At 41.5% G+C, this 15,517-nt stretch overlaps 1 protein-coding gene across 1 annotated transcript in view; it reads right to left on the reverse strand.

Moving 5' to 3' along the window:
* Positions 1–15,517, reverse strand: part of LOC118429195 (chromosome transmission fidelity protein 18 homolog) — a 99,673-nt gene that overhangs the window by 14,037 nt on the left and 70,119 nt on the right. The window lies entirely within an intron of this gene.

A 15,517-nucleotide genomic window follows, 5' to 3' on the forward strand; every position in this document is an offset into this window, starting at 1 on the left:
TCATCTCCTGTTTAAAACAACTTGATGGCGAGGTCTCATTTGCAGGAAGGCCATCATACGATTTTGATGCAATAAAATTTTCATGCAGGCTGTGAAAGAGCCGACCATGGATCTAAGCCAGCCTTTTCTGTAAAACAGCTGAAAAATGCATGACACATGCATAGTTATCCAAAGAATGCGAGGTGCCCTCAGTCTGCAATCATACAACACATTTGTATGATGACTGTATGAAGTATACATTGTACGTGACTGGGTCCTAACGTACCAACAGTAACGTTACATGTAACGATAATTGCTAAATGTGTAAATGTAATGTGATTCTAAAACATGGTTGGTCAACTTGCAGGGAAAACAGGTTGTGCTACCAAGAGACTTCCCAGAAAAATGGAGATGCCACTTGCAACATGTTTAAGATCAACAGGTTTGCAGTCAATTCCACTTCAAACAAACTAAGGTTAACTGATAACAATAAGTTTACGCAAAAAGACAGGACTATTCACAGTCGATCAAGAAATTGAGCCACACAGGTGGCAGTGGATAGCCAACAAGAGATGCGCTAAGATGAACACAACATGGAAAGAGACCAAGAGCGACACAACATGGAGAAGGAAGTAAAAGAAAAGAGGACTCCTCTTAGACGAGGCCCCTAGAACAGCAGTAGACAGGCCACGATGGAGGGACTTCCTGAAGCTTTAAGTGCCACCTGGTTTAAAGCAGTGTTTTGTGAATGGCAACTGTAAAACAGTGCCAGAGCCCTCGACAAAATGAGGTTGGCGCTTCAAAAAAAAGAAGAACAGAACAGAATTTACATTCGCTGTGTTTTTCAATTAGAGGAGAACGGCAGTGTAATACGCCTCTCGTCCCCATCCTGAAGGAATAATACAATCCCTCACACCATGCCCAGTTTAACCCCGTAACTAACACAGATTAATGCAGAAAGGATACCACCTTGTGGCGGAATGTTAAGAGCAAGAAACATAACGATGAACAGGTCTATGTTCCTTCACCACGCGGTTCACGACCAATGACATAAATCGCAAATATCAGGACTGGCAACATGGCTAAGGAATCAGGAAAACATGTTTGTGTAGGTTGTTGATAGGGCAGGCACTGCAACATTTAAAAAGCATTTCAACCTATCCATATCCTCCCTGGACGCTTTCGAAACCCAGTGCCTCAGAAGGATAGAAGGCATACGTTGGAATGACTCCAACGAATATATCCGCCTTACAACAAAACAGGTGCCACTCAGTGCCAGAATCGCCGAACAACGGCTGACTTTCTTAGGACATGTGGCCCGAGCAACCCCCACACAAGAGGTTATCAAACTGACAACATCTGATCCTGATCCATCATGGAAACGTCCTAGAGGCCGCCCAAGAGGGAGATGGGAAGATCAGGTCTTCAACACGCTCCAGGAGCTGGGGGTCCCCAGATCCGACTGGACTGTCCACGCCCAGTGCAGAACAACGTGGTGAGAACTGTCTGAACTGTCTGTAGCCGCCACGCATCAACACATGATGCATGCGAACGATTGATTGATTGATCTCCTCCCTGCTGCCTCACCCCGTAACTGATAGAAACTTGGTGCCAAAAGGACACCTCAGTTGGGCGTAACTGATAGAAACTTGGTGCCAAAAGGACACCTCAGTTGGGCGTAACTGATAGAAACTTGGTGCCAAAAGGACACCTCAGTTGGGGGGACTAAAACCAATCTCACTCACCCAGCTGTACCAGGACCAATCTGGTACATGAGGGTAACGGTCTGTAAAGTACTTTTAGCTAAGAACATAAAAAATATTTTCTGTAATCGATTTTCACCATATAACTGTTACATAGTGTTTCACATCTTAACTTATTCCTTTGCTCATATATTGATGATAAGGGTGGTGCCTTGAGTTAACTGAAGCATGAGGATTACTTCAACATAAACTCAATAAATAATGGCACAATAATATAACATAAAGTAGTGTTACTACAGTAATCACTAAACAGACAATGTAGGAGACTAACCCTAGCCTGACAGCGAGCAACAGACAATAAACCGGATAGTAAGTGTGAGTGTGAATGATAGCAGTAATAAATCATGCAAACTCATGATCAGGATAACGCAAAACAGTCACAACTCAAAACCATGAAGGTCATTCACCGGTCTTTGCGGGTCAGAGGTCAGATGGGCGCTGACTGCAGAGCTTGTTTGAAGGCTCCACCATAAAAAACAATATGAATTATTGAGTTGTAGGCCCCAATGCCACCTGCTACGGGACTGAGTGAGTGAGTGAGTAAGGCAGCCTGGCAACTGTGTCCCCGTACATTAAGTCTCCACGAATGCCATTCCATATTCTTCACGCTATAATTGCAGTCACCCTCATATACATGGCAAGAAATTGGACATTGTGAAACATGGGGCATTTCCAAACCTAACAGAAGACCTAACGTAGAATGATATTGCACCCAAGGGAATTCACCGATTTTTGCAACACAATCCACCTTACATGCCAATCAGGTACTTGAATTTCATGTTGTCTGGGCTGGGACAGTATACACATTTTCCATCAACCCTTCGTCCAAAACCTTCCACAGCCTAACAAGGGACACACGCCATCCTGACACAAGAGGGATACCGAGTCTCAAGCAAACCTTACATAACGGCATTAGCACGGGTGGTCCTTCTTAACAAGACACAAGACACACGCAACCAAGTTATTCCACCTTACGTTACGAGCTGCGATTTTTTCGTCAACCCTTACGTTACGGAAGCCTGTCCGCTATCTCGGGCTGCGATTTTTTCGTCAACCCTTACGTTACGGAAGCCTGTCCGCTATATCTAGCTGTCCGCTATATCTAGCTACAAAGCCGAAACATTTTTTCGAAATGTTTTAGATTATGCTATATGTAATATTTTTACGAGAACTTTGCTTAACAGAAGCTATCTCGGGCTGCGATTTTTTCGTCAACCCTTACGTTACGGAAGCCTGTCCGCTATATCTAGCTGCGGTTTTTTGGTCAACCCTTACGTTACGGAAGCCTGTCCGCTATCTCGAGCTGCGATTTTTTAGTCAACCCTTACGTTACGGAAGCCTGTCCGCTATCTCGAGCTGCGATGTTTTCGTCAACCCTTACGTTACGGAAGCCTGTCCGCTATCTCGAGCTGCGATTTTTTAGTCAACCCTTACGTTACGGAAACCAGTTCAAGCCAGTTGCGTGTCCGCTATCTCGAGCTGCGATCTTTTCGTCAAACGTTACGGAAGTGGTCATTTATGTCCAGGTCCTGTGTGGCCCCGTTGACGGTCAATTATACGCAAAATCCAAACACTCAGGGCCCCAACGAATATCGAAACAGTCTATATAAAGACACGAAAATATGAAAAAATGGAGCGTTTAATACCAGTCCTATGATGAGGGTCTGCATGGGGGGTCCTGACAACGCTTTACGCTAAATTCGGGACGGTCGACAACGCTTTACGTTAAATTCACGAAGGTAGGCAACGTTTTACGCTAAATTACGTGAAATAAAATAGCTTACCCTACGAATTACGGGGATTAAAAAGGCCTGCCTACGCCTTACGGAAAAGAGCATGCAGACCCTCTATGATCTTTTAAACCGAACGTTTTTAGGTAGTCCAGACACAGCCCGGTGTGATTCTTTTAGTTCATGTTTACCAGAATCGTTGGAGAATGCCCCACTGAATGACCAGCAACATGCACGCCTGGCTTGGCACGTGTTGAGTGTGCTTCCAAGTGTAAACTCGAAGGTCATACTACACATTTTACCAGAGAAACATTTTTTCGAAATGTTTTAGATTATGCTATATGTAATATTTTTACGAGAACTTTGCTTAACAGAAGCTATCTCGGGCTGCGATTTTTTCGTCAACCCTTACGTTACGGAAGCCTGTCCGCTATATCTAGCTGCGGTTTTTTGGTCAACCCTTACGTTACGGAAGCCTGTCCGCTATCTCGAGCTGCGATTTTTTAGTCAACCCTTACGTTACGGAAGCCTGTCCGCTATCTCGAGCTGCGATGTTTTCGTCAACCCTTACGTTACGGAAGCCTGTCCGCTATCTCGAGCTGCGATTTTTTAGTCAACCCTTACGTTACGGAAACCAGTTCAAGCCAGTTGCGTGTCCGCTATCTCGAGCTGCGATCTTTTCGTCAAACGTTACGGAAGTGGTCATTTATGTCCAGGTCCTGTGTGGCCCCGTTGACGGTCAATTATACGCAAAATCCAAACACTCAGGGCCCCAACGAATATCGAAACAGTCTATATAAAGACACGAAAATATGAAAAAATGGAGCGTTTAATACCAGTCCTATGATGAGGGTCTGCATGGGGGGTCCTGACAACGCTTTACGCTAAATTCGGGACGGTCGACAACGCTTTACGTTAAATTCACGAAGGTAGGCAACGTTTTACGCTAAATTCAGACAGGCTGACAACAGCCATGATACATATTTTTTACGAAGTCGATGACCGAAGGTGAATAGAGTGGCAAAGGAGATCCGGCTAAATTTTGAAATCTTGACCCTCTATAAAACGATATTTTGTGCATTTTGATGGGCAAATTTCTATTAGCAAAACAGATCTTTGAGGTTGACACACATCCCCAACATATTTTCAGAATTTCGAGTTCCAAAGGCGCGAGGCGGCACAAGGAGGACCATGGAAATTTTGAAATCTTGACCCTCTAAAATGACATTTCCTGCATTCTGATGGGCAAATTTTGCTGGCAGACTAAGCTAACTTCAATGACATTTCTATTTGCAAAAAAAAGAAGATTTTTGAGGGTATATACCATATTTTTACCATGTCGATGACCGAAGGTGAAAGGAGTCGCAAGTGAGGTCCGGCGAAATTTTGAAATCTTGATCCTCTGAAACGCAATTTCCTGTGTTTTGAAGGACTAAATTTCCTGGTAGACTACGTTTCGACTTACGAAATTTGGGAGGCCAGCTACGATTTACGGGTAATTTTTAGGCTTAATTACGCTTTACGTGAAATTTTTAGGCTAGATTACGCCTTACGTGAAATACACTGGCTACGCTTTACGGTAAATTTTCCATCCTCACTACGAATTACGTGAAATAAAATAGCTTACCCTACGAATTACGGGGATTAAAAAGGCCTGCCTACGCCTTACGGAAAAGAGCATGCAGACCCTCTATGATCTTTTAAACCGAACGTTTTTAGGTAGTCCAGACACAGCCCGGTGTGATTCTTTTAGTTCATGTTTACCAGAATCGTTGGAGAATGCCCCACTGAATGACCAGCAACATGCACGCCTGGCTTGGCACGTGTTGAGTGTGCTTCCAAGTGTAAACTCGAAGGTCATACTACACATTTTACCAGAGAAACATTTTTTCGAAATGTTTTAGATTATGCTATATGTAATATTTTTACGAGAACTTTGCTTAACAGAAGCTCGGTGACAGCTTGTGTACTGATGACTGCTAAATTCTCCCAACAGCCGGATTTTTCCAGCTGTGGGCTCGCCGGCCTCACGTTTCTTCCCCCTTTACAGCGTTCTTTAGAAGAAAATTGGACATGTAAGCTCCCAAAGTTCTGCACAACATTTTGAATGTCGGAATATTAGTTCTCCTTCTGATGGCCAAAAATCACTACCTAACAATAACAAATGAAGTCGATTTTGGTGGTCATTTTCAAAATCGTCAACCTCACACACGAAAAAGCACCAAACTGGGTGCAACGCAGACGTGATAACGCCAGAGGGGACGTCACTTTATACAGCTTGGAACGCCGTGGTAGCAAAAGTTCCACTCTTGTTAAACTAATTTTGATACACGGCATTGAACCGGAAAACATAATCATCATCGTACACTGGGCTCCTTGAAAACTAACTTCAATGAGCGTGATGTGTAGTTTACACTTGGAAGCACATTTGCTCAACACGTGCCAAGCCAGGCGTGCATGCTGCTGGTCATTCAGTGGGGCATTCTCCAACGATTCTGGTAAACATGAACTAAAAGAATCACACCGGGCTGTGTCTCCACCTAAAAACGTTCGGTTTAAAAGATCATAGGACTGGTATTAAACGCTCCATTTTTTTCATATTTTCGTGTCTTTATATAGACTGTTTCGATATTCGTTGGGGCCCTGAGTGTTTGGATTTTGCGTATAATTGACCACTTCCGTCAACGGGCCACACAGGACCTGGACATAATTGACCACTTCCGTAACGTTTGACGAAAAGATCGCAGCTCGAGATAGCGGACACTCAACTGGCTTGAACTGGTTTCCGTAACGTAAGGGTTGACTAAAAAATCGCAGCTCGAGATAGCGGACAGGCTTCCGTAACGTAATGGTTGACTAAAACATCGCAGCTCGAGATAGCGGACAGGCTTCCGTAACGTAAGGGTTGACTAAAACATCGCAGCTCGAGATAGCGGACAGGCTTCCATAACGTAAGGGTTGACTAAAACATCGCAGCTCGAGATAGCGGACAGGCTTCCGTAACGTAAGGGTTGACCAAAGAAAATCGCAGCTCGAGATAGCGGGCAAGCAACGGGCCATGAACGCATAAACGACACCGAGCAACCTGTTAGTCCTCTGTACTGAAATTCCCAAGGGAGACATGAATGAACCCCTGGTGTAGATTTTACTCGTAGCCACTGAATGCAGACTGTTATGAAAACACAATGATGTATGTAAATCGATAACCTGTTGGTTTGTAAGCTTATTTGTAAGTTTTTGAAATGCCCCATGTTTCAGAATGTCCAATATTTTGCCACTACTGCACCCTCACCATTGGAAAGAAAATGTGTGTGAGTGAATGACTTGACGTGAGAAGTAGGTCATCAGCCTAATACAAATATCATCATTCCGTTGTTGCAAACACTAAACATGCTTGGGATTAAAGCCTTATATGCCCTCATCAACCCAATCACATTATCCTAGGGTTGGCTTCAGTAATCTCATGTTCATCTGACGAGACGCTGGAGGGGGGCACACATCATTATTGCAAAGTTTCTTGTTACGTTTCTGGGCAAGAAAGTCATACAGGAAAGACAAGCTGTTCTAAGATAACAGCATATCATCAGCGGAATACACTATTATCAGTTGTTGCATGCACACATTCAAACATGCTTAGGATTTAAGGCTCATATCCTACAGTCTCATGCCCACATTAGCACAATCTCATAATCCATGAGTTGTGGGTATATGACATGAAAAACTGGAAGGCATTAAGGATTGTGGATATCATATCATCATCAGTGAAACTATATTTTGACATCTAATAATACCTTATAGTTATGGAAAGAGAAAGGATCTCAGAGTCTGCGATTTCAAAATAACTTTGAAGTAACTTATAATGGCCCCCTTCAGTCAGTTTTGACCATGGTAAAATCCCAATTGATATCATCCCTACAACTTTGGCCAATATTATTGGCTAAAGAGTCCTATACAGGAGTGACAGCCACAGCTTTCAAGCAGGGATTTGATCATCAGTACTGTAGCTTTCATATTAGATGGGTATCTATAACAATAAATTGGGATGTATGAGCATGGGTAATTTCTACAAGTACAGCAAAATCATCATTTCCTGTGCACATCTGGCAACAAAGTTTATCAAAGTATTCTTCAGAACAAAATTGGTGTCACGTTATAATCCTCCACCTACTCGCCTTATACAGTCATCTCACATGTAATGCTTTCATCTAATTCCTTGCGGCACCGACGGAAAACAAGATGTGATGGCAATTTGCAGGGTACTAGAATCCTTTAAGGCCTTTGTAATCTGATTTTCATCTGACAAGGCACCAGAGGGGGACACATCATTATAAGAAAAGATTTCCGTTAGGTCTACAGGCAACAAAAAATCAAACAGGAAAGACATCTTGCTCTAAGAAAGGCCAAACTCATTGTACAAATCCCGACAGGGGCAAACAACGCAAAAAAAGGGTTAATAAGAAGATGGTTGTCTTGGGACCTTCCATTTCATTTATTGTGACCTTTCAAAACATACCAAAATGGATCATAGCGTGGCCTCTGCTGTGTTTGTCACAATGTTTCAGACAGATGCATGAAGGCTAGCCAATCTGTGGAACAGGCATGCAAGACTTCTATTAAGCTAAGGGCACAACCCACCGTACGTGCAAATACGTACTGTCTACGTGCCAAAACGTGGGCAATCTTTTGGGATCCATAAGTGGTTAGTACCGCCTCCGTACGAACTCGTAAGGAATCTTTGTGTGCCGTCGGTCTGCGGATTAGCGCCAGTACGGGCGACGCGCCTGCCCTGTACAGCCTGAACGTTTTCAGAAATACGTGGCGGACGTGGCCTCCCAAAAAAACGTACGGACAAATTGCACGTGCGGCGGGTTGTGCCCTTAGCTTTATGAAGGAGGCTCTGATGTTAAAACCAGGATGTCACATTGTGGAGGCAGTTTAGTCCTGTAATCTCATACATTCAGATAACTGCCTCAAACATGCCAAAACTCATTCACACATCCTGAATAAAACAGGTGGTGGGAGGAGATAGAGGCCATTTCTTCACGGAGAAAAGTGCTGCCTAATCAGTTTTTCAATTCTCCGTGAGGACAGCTAAGAATACTGCTTCATTAGCGCATATGGATGAGAGAAATCACCTCGATAAAAGTAATCTCCCTCTTTTTATAAGTACGGGGATATGTAAAGCATTCATGCAAAGGTTTGGTGGGGAATAACCTCCGTACAACTTGAGGTAGTTATCTTTTGATGCGTTCTAAAAATAAGACATACATGCAGGAGTTTGGCCCATCTGTTGAAAGTAGAGAGATGTTTATCTTGTTGAATCCGTGCCAAAATCAATGTGTGTGGTGCCATCAATAAAGATCCTCCCAGGATAGGAAACAGTTCAACGAGCACATCTCGTCTGGTTGTAATTTCAATGTTACAACACTTAACCTTGTGCACACCATAAGTCACATCTGGAACCAAGGCAATATGTGTGGCCTGTGCAATATGTTGGATTTATGCCAATTGTGGACTTGCAGACGTTCAATCGGGCTTTTAGCTAGGTTTTTATCTCAGGCGGTCCAAATTTCTTGGTGAGTCACAGCAAGTGATGTACTGTAAATGCATTTAAGTTTGTGGGGATTTAATTTCGCGGCAGCAGGAAAAAGGACTTTTCGCGGTGGATTTAAGTTCGCGGTAACACCATAGACTGCAGTTTAATTCCATAGCAGAAAAATTTTGCGGTGGTTTTAAGTACGCGATGAAGTGGTCACCGCGAAAACCACGAACATTAATCAACCGCGAACATTTCTGCATTTACAGTAGGTGTGAGTATTTTGGGTGGGTACAGGGACAACCTCTTTCTACGGTGCAGCATTGAAAGTTAAAATGGTGCATTTTAAGGTATCCTGGGGGCACAGTCCTTAACTTTGACCACAGTGATCTGGTAGCATCCCTGGTCAATCAGTATTGTATGCTTGTCAGAGGTTCTTTTCTACAGTATAAAGTCATCCAGTGCATTCAATTTCTTATTTGTATAAATGTCTAAATGACAACTGGACGCATGGCTGGCGAAAAGCCTGGTTTCAATGCAACTTCCATCAAAATTTTACTACAAACTTGTAAAAGCTAAAATTATCACCTAATATTGAAGAAATGACATGAAAACTAATATTGCTAAGAAAAATCCATGTCTTGCAAAGCAGCAATACCTGATTGAATAAAGAGAGGAGAGAAAAAAAAACTTTTCAGACCACTTTAGAGGAGAAGTTTTCCAAGGTGCGGGGGGGGGGGTATTGGCAGATATTATAAGTTTTCTGCAATCATGCAAAGCTTTCAATTTACAGGACAATTAGCTCCTCAGCAGAACCTGGTGCAGTGCCATTTGTCCTGCCATGATAGATGACAGAGAAGAGCTCTTACCCTGACAGCAGGGAAACACGCTTTGCTGTGCTTCATTAGCATCCCTCAGCTTTTAATTCCAATCCTCCTTCAAAGCTAAGACAACTGATGACACTGCCTCACCCCGCTTCTCTCTCCAGACAGTTGGAACCAGCTTGGACATGGGGCATGGAGACAATTTACCCGGGGCCTGTGAGCTCTGTTATGTTCATGAGCAGAGCATAAAGTTTTCATGACTTGGAGATAAAAACATCAAAAGTACTGTCCTCATCAGGAAAACACAAATCATGTACTTAGAGGAATACATAGGTAGTGTTTTAGATGTTAAAATGGGGAGGCATGATCTAAGTCAAGTTGAGGTTTGAAAATTAAGGTTTAGGCCAGCAACCGCCTTTAAATGAATCCCTGATGATGATGAAGGGCATAAATCATATCCAGTCTATCATGTTGAAAGAACAGGTAGACTAGGGGAAATACTTAATTGACATTAATGTCAATGACATTGAGCTAGATAGTCATGCTATATGGAAAACTTGACCATTTTTGGTCTGCCATTTCTAACTCCCACTAGGTGATCTGTCCGAATCCAGTTTCTAGGAAGCTAGAGAAAACAAATAGGAATTATGTGAATAATGTGACCAAAAGATCAACCACATTAGATTGAATAAGTGAATGACATTGCCTAGATATACATTTAGATGTGTAAGAAAAACAAATGAAACACTGGAAGGAAACTACCTGCTATTGGCATTTAGCATACTTCACTCATAAATTGTTCCTTTTAGGGGTAACGAGAAAAGTTCTGTAATATCTGGCTACTACTAACCAATGTGTTTTCAGCACTATGGCAAGGACTAACAATTCGAATCTCCTATCGGAAAATAGGATAAAAGGGTCTGTGATTTCAAGCTATTACTAACCAACAGATTTTCAGCACTAAGGGAAGGTACCACTAGACAAAGCACAACCAGCTATTTGAACTACATGTGGGTCTCACTCTTTTCTTGTAGGGAGAATGGAAAAAATGCTCTCATTTGTAAATAATACACCTTCGCGGGTGTGTGTGATGCCAAGTGAAAAACAATAGGCAGTGCATGACATATGGAAGTGCTAAGTTAATAACCAATAAATTTTCAGCACCAAGGAGAGGAACCACTAAAGCACAGGCAGCAATCTAAAAATCGCAAGGGTCTCACTCTTTTTCCTATAAAGAGAAAGAATGAAAACTATTAAATAGATTTATAGCACAATGGACAGGAACCACTAGACAATGCACAGCCAGCAATCTGAAAATCACAAAGGCCCCTTCTTTTTCCCCATAAAACATTAATAATTTCAGGCTACCATCAATAAACAGATTTATAGCATCAAGGATAGGAGCCACCAGACAAAGCACAACAAGTGATCTGAACTTCACATGCACCCTGTAAAAGCTCTAGTCAATCGGCGTCTCCATAACTACAAAGTTAATTTTCTCCACAGGCTCTGACCACAGACCAATTACCAATAGACTACAGACATGATTTGTTATGGACCTTCACCTCAGCTGACTGAGAAAGCCAATTACTTCACAGGTGGGAAATAAGTTAGGTTTTCCTTGATTAAATTGGGCAAAGCACAGAAGGTGCCTTACATCAGCACACCAGGGTCCAAACCTCCCGACTCGCCTAATGAGTTATCTACCATTTACCTTTTACCTTTAGCGTACACAAGAGTTGGTCTGCTTCCCATCAAGGGGTAAATTGCGAATAGGAAAGGATGGTAATACTTCATGTCAGGTTAATGCCACTGTGTGTAAATCCTGACATTGAGCTCTCGACGATGCCTCTTCCCCATTTTTCAAAGTTTCTGATAATTTAATCTTAATGGGACCCCTCCGTCTTTAAGATTGGTTCCCGGAGAGGGGGTATATTACTGGGTCTGTGAAACAAGAACTCATATCATGAAGGGAGTATTAAATCAAAGTCTTCTGGAATATGGTTTCAGAGTGTTTGCTTTGATGTACGGCAAGAAACTACTGTGCACTGACAAGGTCATTTTGTTCCTAAAGTAACAGAATTAAATGTCAGACACACATTATTTTGCATAATACTGGTCACTTATGCGAGTGACATAGGAACTTTTAGAGTCTGAAAATGTCTGAGGAATAATTGACTGAACTGCAAATATGGACACCAAAATGGCAGCAAAGAAAGGAATATATTCCATTTTATACATTTAGACCTTGCCACTGAATTGCAGAGGCATTCTTTGAAATATTATGTACTTGGAAATGAGGAAATCCTCCACATCAGAGGCACTTAGCTAAAAGAAAGACCATTATACCAGACAACTTCTCTTTGATTATATGATTAGTAGTCATTACATACAAATGTCAGTGCATAAAAAAGTACAAGATTTTGTACTAGACTGGCAATAGTCTTTGACACTAATATTCCATTATCACGCATTCCACAGCTGTGACAAAGATACAGGCTATCAGACAATGACAGAAAGTAATGAGGTTGACCTATAGAACTATCTAAGGTGCCATAATAGCTAACTCAAACAAATGCTAAATTGGCATGTTTGAAAGTCAGCTGTCGTAAGAAATAAGTCCAAGAGTTACAGCTCCATGCAAAACTAACAAATGAAAGAGACAGGATGCTTTGTGAAGCCAGCAGTCCGGTATTAGACCTGTCACATGTCAACAGTTAGTCAAAATCTCTCCCTGTTCAGAGTATAATGGGACCTTCCAAAAATAGTTTCATCAGGTTGGTCGAGTATAGGAGAATTCTTTTTACAAAACCAGCAGGTACTTACATCGCTTATATAGTAGTGAGAAGCAGAACTCCAGTTAGAAGCTCTGACGAAGGTGTCTGAGAGACATCGAAACGTAAGCAATGTAAGTACCTGCTGGTTGTGTAAAAAGAATTCTATTTCCTAATCCTTTAATGGGACTTATATCCTATAATGGGAGCTTTCACATAGAGTTTGTAAACAAAGATGGAAGGAACAGATTTTAGATAATGGAAAATCAGTAGGGGAGTCACTATAGAAACTGAAGCAAAATACAAAACAGAGCAGCTTTAATAGGAACCACAACAAAATAATTCATTTCATTTATAATTATGAATTGTCAGTTGAAAACATTGGTCATATTAGATGGGCCAAATTTCCCCAGGAAATTTGCCATGAATCACCAAGACCAGTATCATTCAGAGGGCTACTAATGGTGTGATTTAAACAGTCTTTGATTTTGGAAGATGAAAGTCTGAAAGATTTTGGTGGAAAGGAAAGGCAATTCTAGTACATTCTAGTAGAGATAAAAGAGAAGACACAACAGATTTAAAGAGATTAAGTCACAAAATAAGTTGAAAAAAGTTATGAAAAGTTTCAGCACACAAAATCATTTCGACATGACAATTCATAGAATCATATAGAGCTTCACGATCATTATATGTAAAAAAACATACACATTACACAGGATGCCTGGCATGTCCACGTGCAAGTTTGCATGAACACGCACAGAAACTGAAGAGGGAACTTGTCAGTTTCAACAGTTGAATTGGTGGCAATTAGTGATCCGTAGACCCTGTTCGGCAGTTCAGTCAAATTCAAGTGCTTTATTACGCCCACAGACTCACACCCACTCACTATCCGGTTTGGTATCTGTTATTCTCTGTCACACAAGGCATAGAACATAGGTATGGAGGCTTGATGGCAGCGCACCAGATGCTTATATGTGATAAGTTTGCACTGTGAACAAAGATGGAAGGTTGAGGTGGTGAAAGTCTTCCTTCATGTTGTCTGTTTATCTCTTACATGGTGCACCCTTGGATCATTTACATTGTGGTGATCGTAATCAAAGATAAATAAAGTAATAAAGTACTATAAGCACTACACTAATTTAAAGCAGCTTCTAGCCAAAGCACAGATTCTTTTCAAAGCCAGGCTGTTTTGTCAAATTGAAGACTATAAGCATGTTATTCCTTTGTGATGACCAGTAAAGTGTGCCGCTTTATTTTTGTTGGCATTTTGTACAGTAGAACTATCGCTGAGTAGAACTGAGAAAGGTTGAAAGCAGGACAGGTGGGCTGCAACTCTTCAGTGTTTCAAGAGTAAAACATCTCTAGCTGGAATAGCTGATAACCATCTAAAATATCTTAGTCACTTACATGTACATGTACATGTACATAATGTATTCCACACTTTCTTTGAGTGATCACCAATCACACTTCCAATCATTGGTCTGACACTAAATCACTCTGATGAATCAAATCCACCACTTAACAGCTGATTAATTAGGAAAAGATGGTAATTGACTGGTTAATGTGTTAAGAACAATCATCAACGAATCAATAAGTCATGTTTGGATGCATGCATGATAAAACACCTCACATTGCCGACATGTTGTACTGTCAGAAGCATGCTATAAATTACTAAGTTGTTATGAAACAATGTAATAAATACTTCTATCTTTTACAAGAAACCCATAATTCTTTTAATAAAACTTTTTCCATAAGAAGGCATCTAGAACTTGTTAATCGGGCCTACACACTGAAACCGAATCAGCCGGCATGAAGCAGAACCAGCCAGAATGAAGAATTTACACGTCAATTTGTGCCACATTTTGCAGGAACTCTAATTAATGGACCTCTTCAGATGAGAAGCCGAATGAGCCAGAATGCTGTCTGAATGAAAATACTTGTATATTCCTGGGTTTTTCGTAGTACATTCTAGAAATTCTCACTGCATTTCAGATATTTGTGTTCATTCTTGTGGCCTGCCAGTTCTCCATCAAATCAGATCAGAATGTTTTCTAATAATGTTGGAATGCCTTAGAATTCTAACTTCGTAAGGCAGTTAGAATAGTTGGAATTTCTCCACCTCAAAACCAAAGTTTTGATCATGACAAAAATATTCAAGACGTCCATAAGAATAGGAACAAATATCTGGAAAACAGTGAGAATTTCTAGAATACTCTACGAATTACCAGGAATATACATTATTTTATTCAGACGGCATTCCGGCTCATTCCGATTCCTGTGTGAAGGGGCCTTAAACACATTGCATAACTATCCTAAGAATGCCCACACCTTGTGACCATTTAACGATTGTACGATGTATGTGGCCAACACCATAGTTATGACATCCAGGTCAACAGTGTGAAGTATATCTTCGGGGTATTTGCACAGTAACTAATACAGGACTGTAATCTACATGTATACATAAGCAGGGACCGGAAAATAGGCCGCACACTTTACTGCTGGAATGGGTCTTAAACCTCCATGGATAATGGAAAATGCATAATTCCCCAATTACTGGGCGCTGCGGATTAGGGGTGATGAAATTAATAGCCGTAACCTATTCCGAGGTTTTGCGTCACAAACTAGAATCCTGCAACACGATTGGTTAGTCCCTGTGTGAACAAACATCGCTCTATATAACACTGGTGTCCTGGGTGACATTGGGTAAAAGATTTCCCATTTGTGCCATAATCACGGGATTATAGGGTGGACATCAATCAATTTGGACTTATTGGCGCTACACTAATGTGGGATATCACAGGGGAGTGGTTCAATTGTTTGAAGAGGCATCAATGATTGTCGGTTGTTTTAGCAGCACAACTTTGTCAGCAGGGCAACATAATACAGTAACTGTAAATGCAGAAATGGCAGT

Source organism: Branchiostoma floridae, chromosome 13 (assembly GCF_000003815.2).
Source record: "Branchiostoma floridae strain S238N-H82 chromosome 13, Bfl_VNyyK, whole genome shotgun sequence".
NCBI lineage: Eukaryota > Metazoa > Chordata > Leptocardii > Amphioxiformes > Branchiostomatidae > Branchiostoma > Branchiostoma floridae.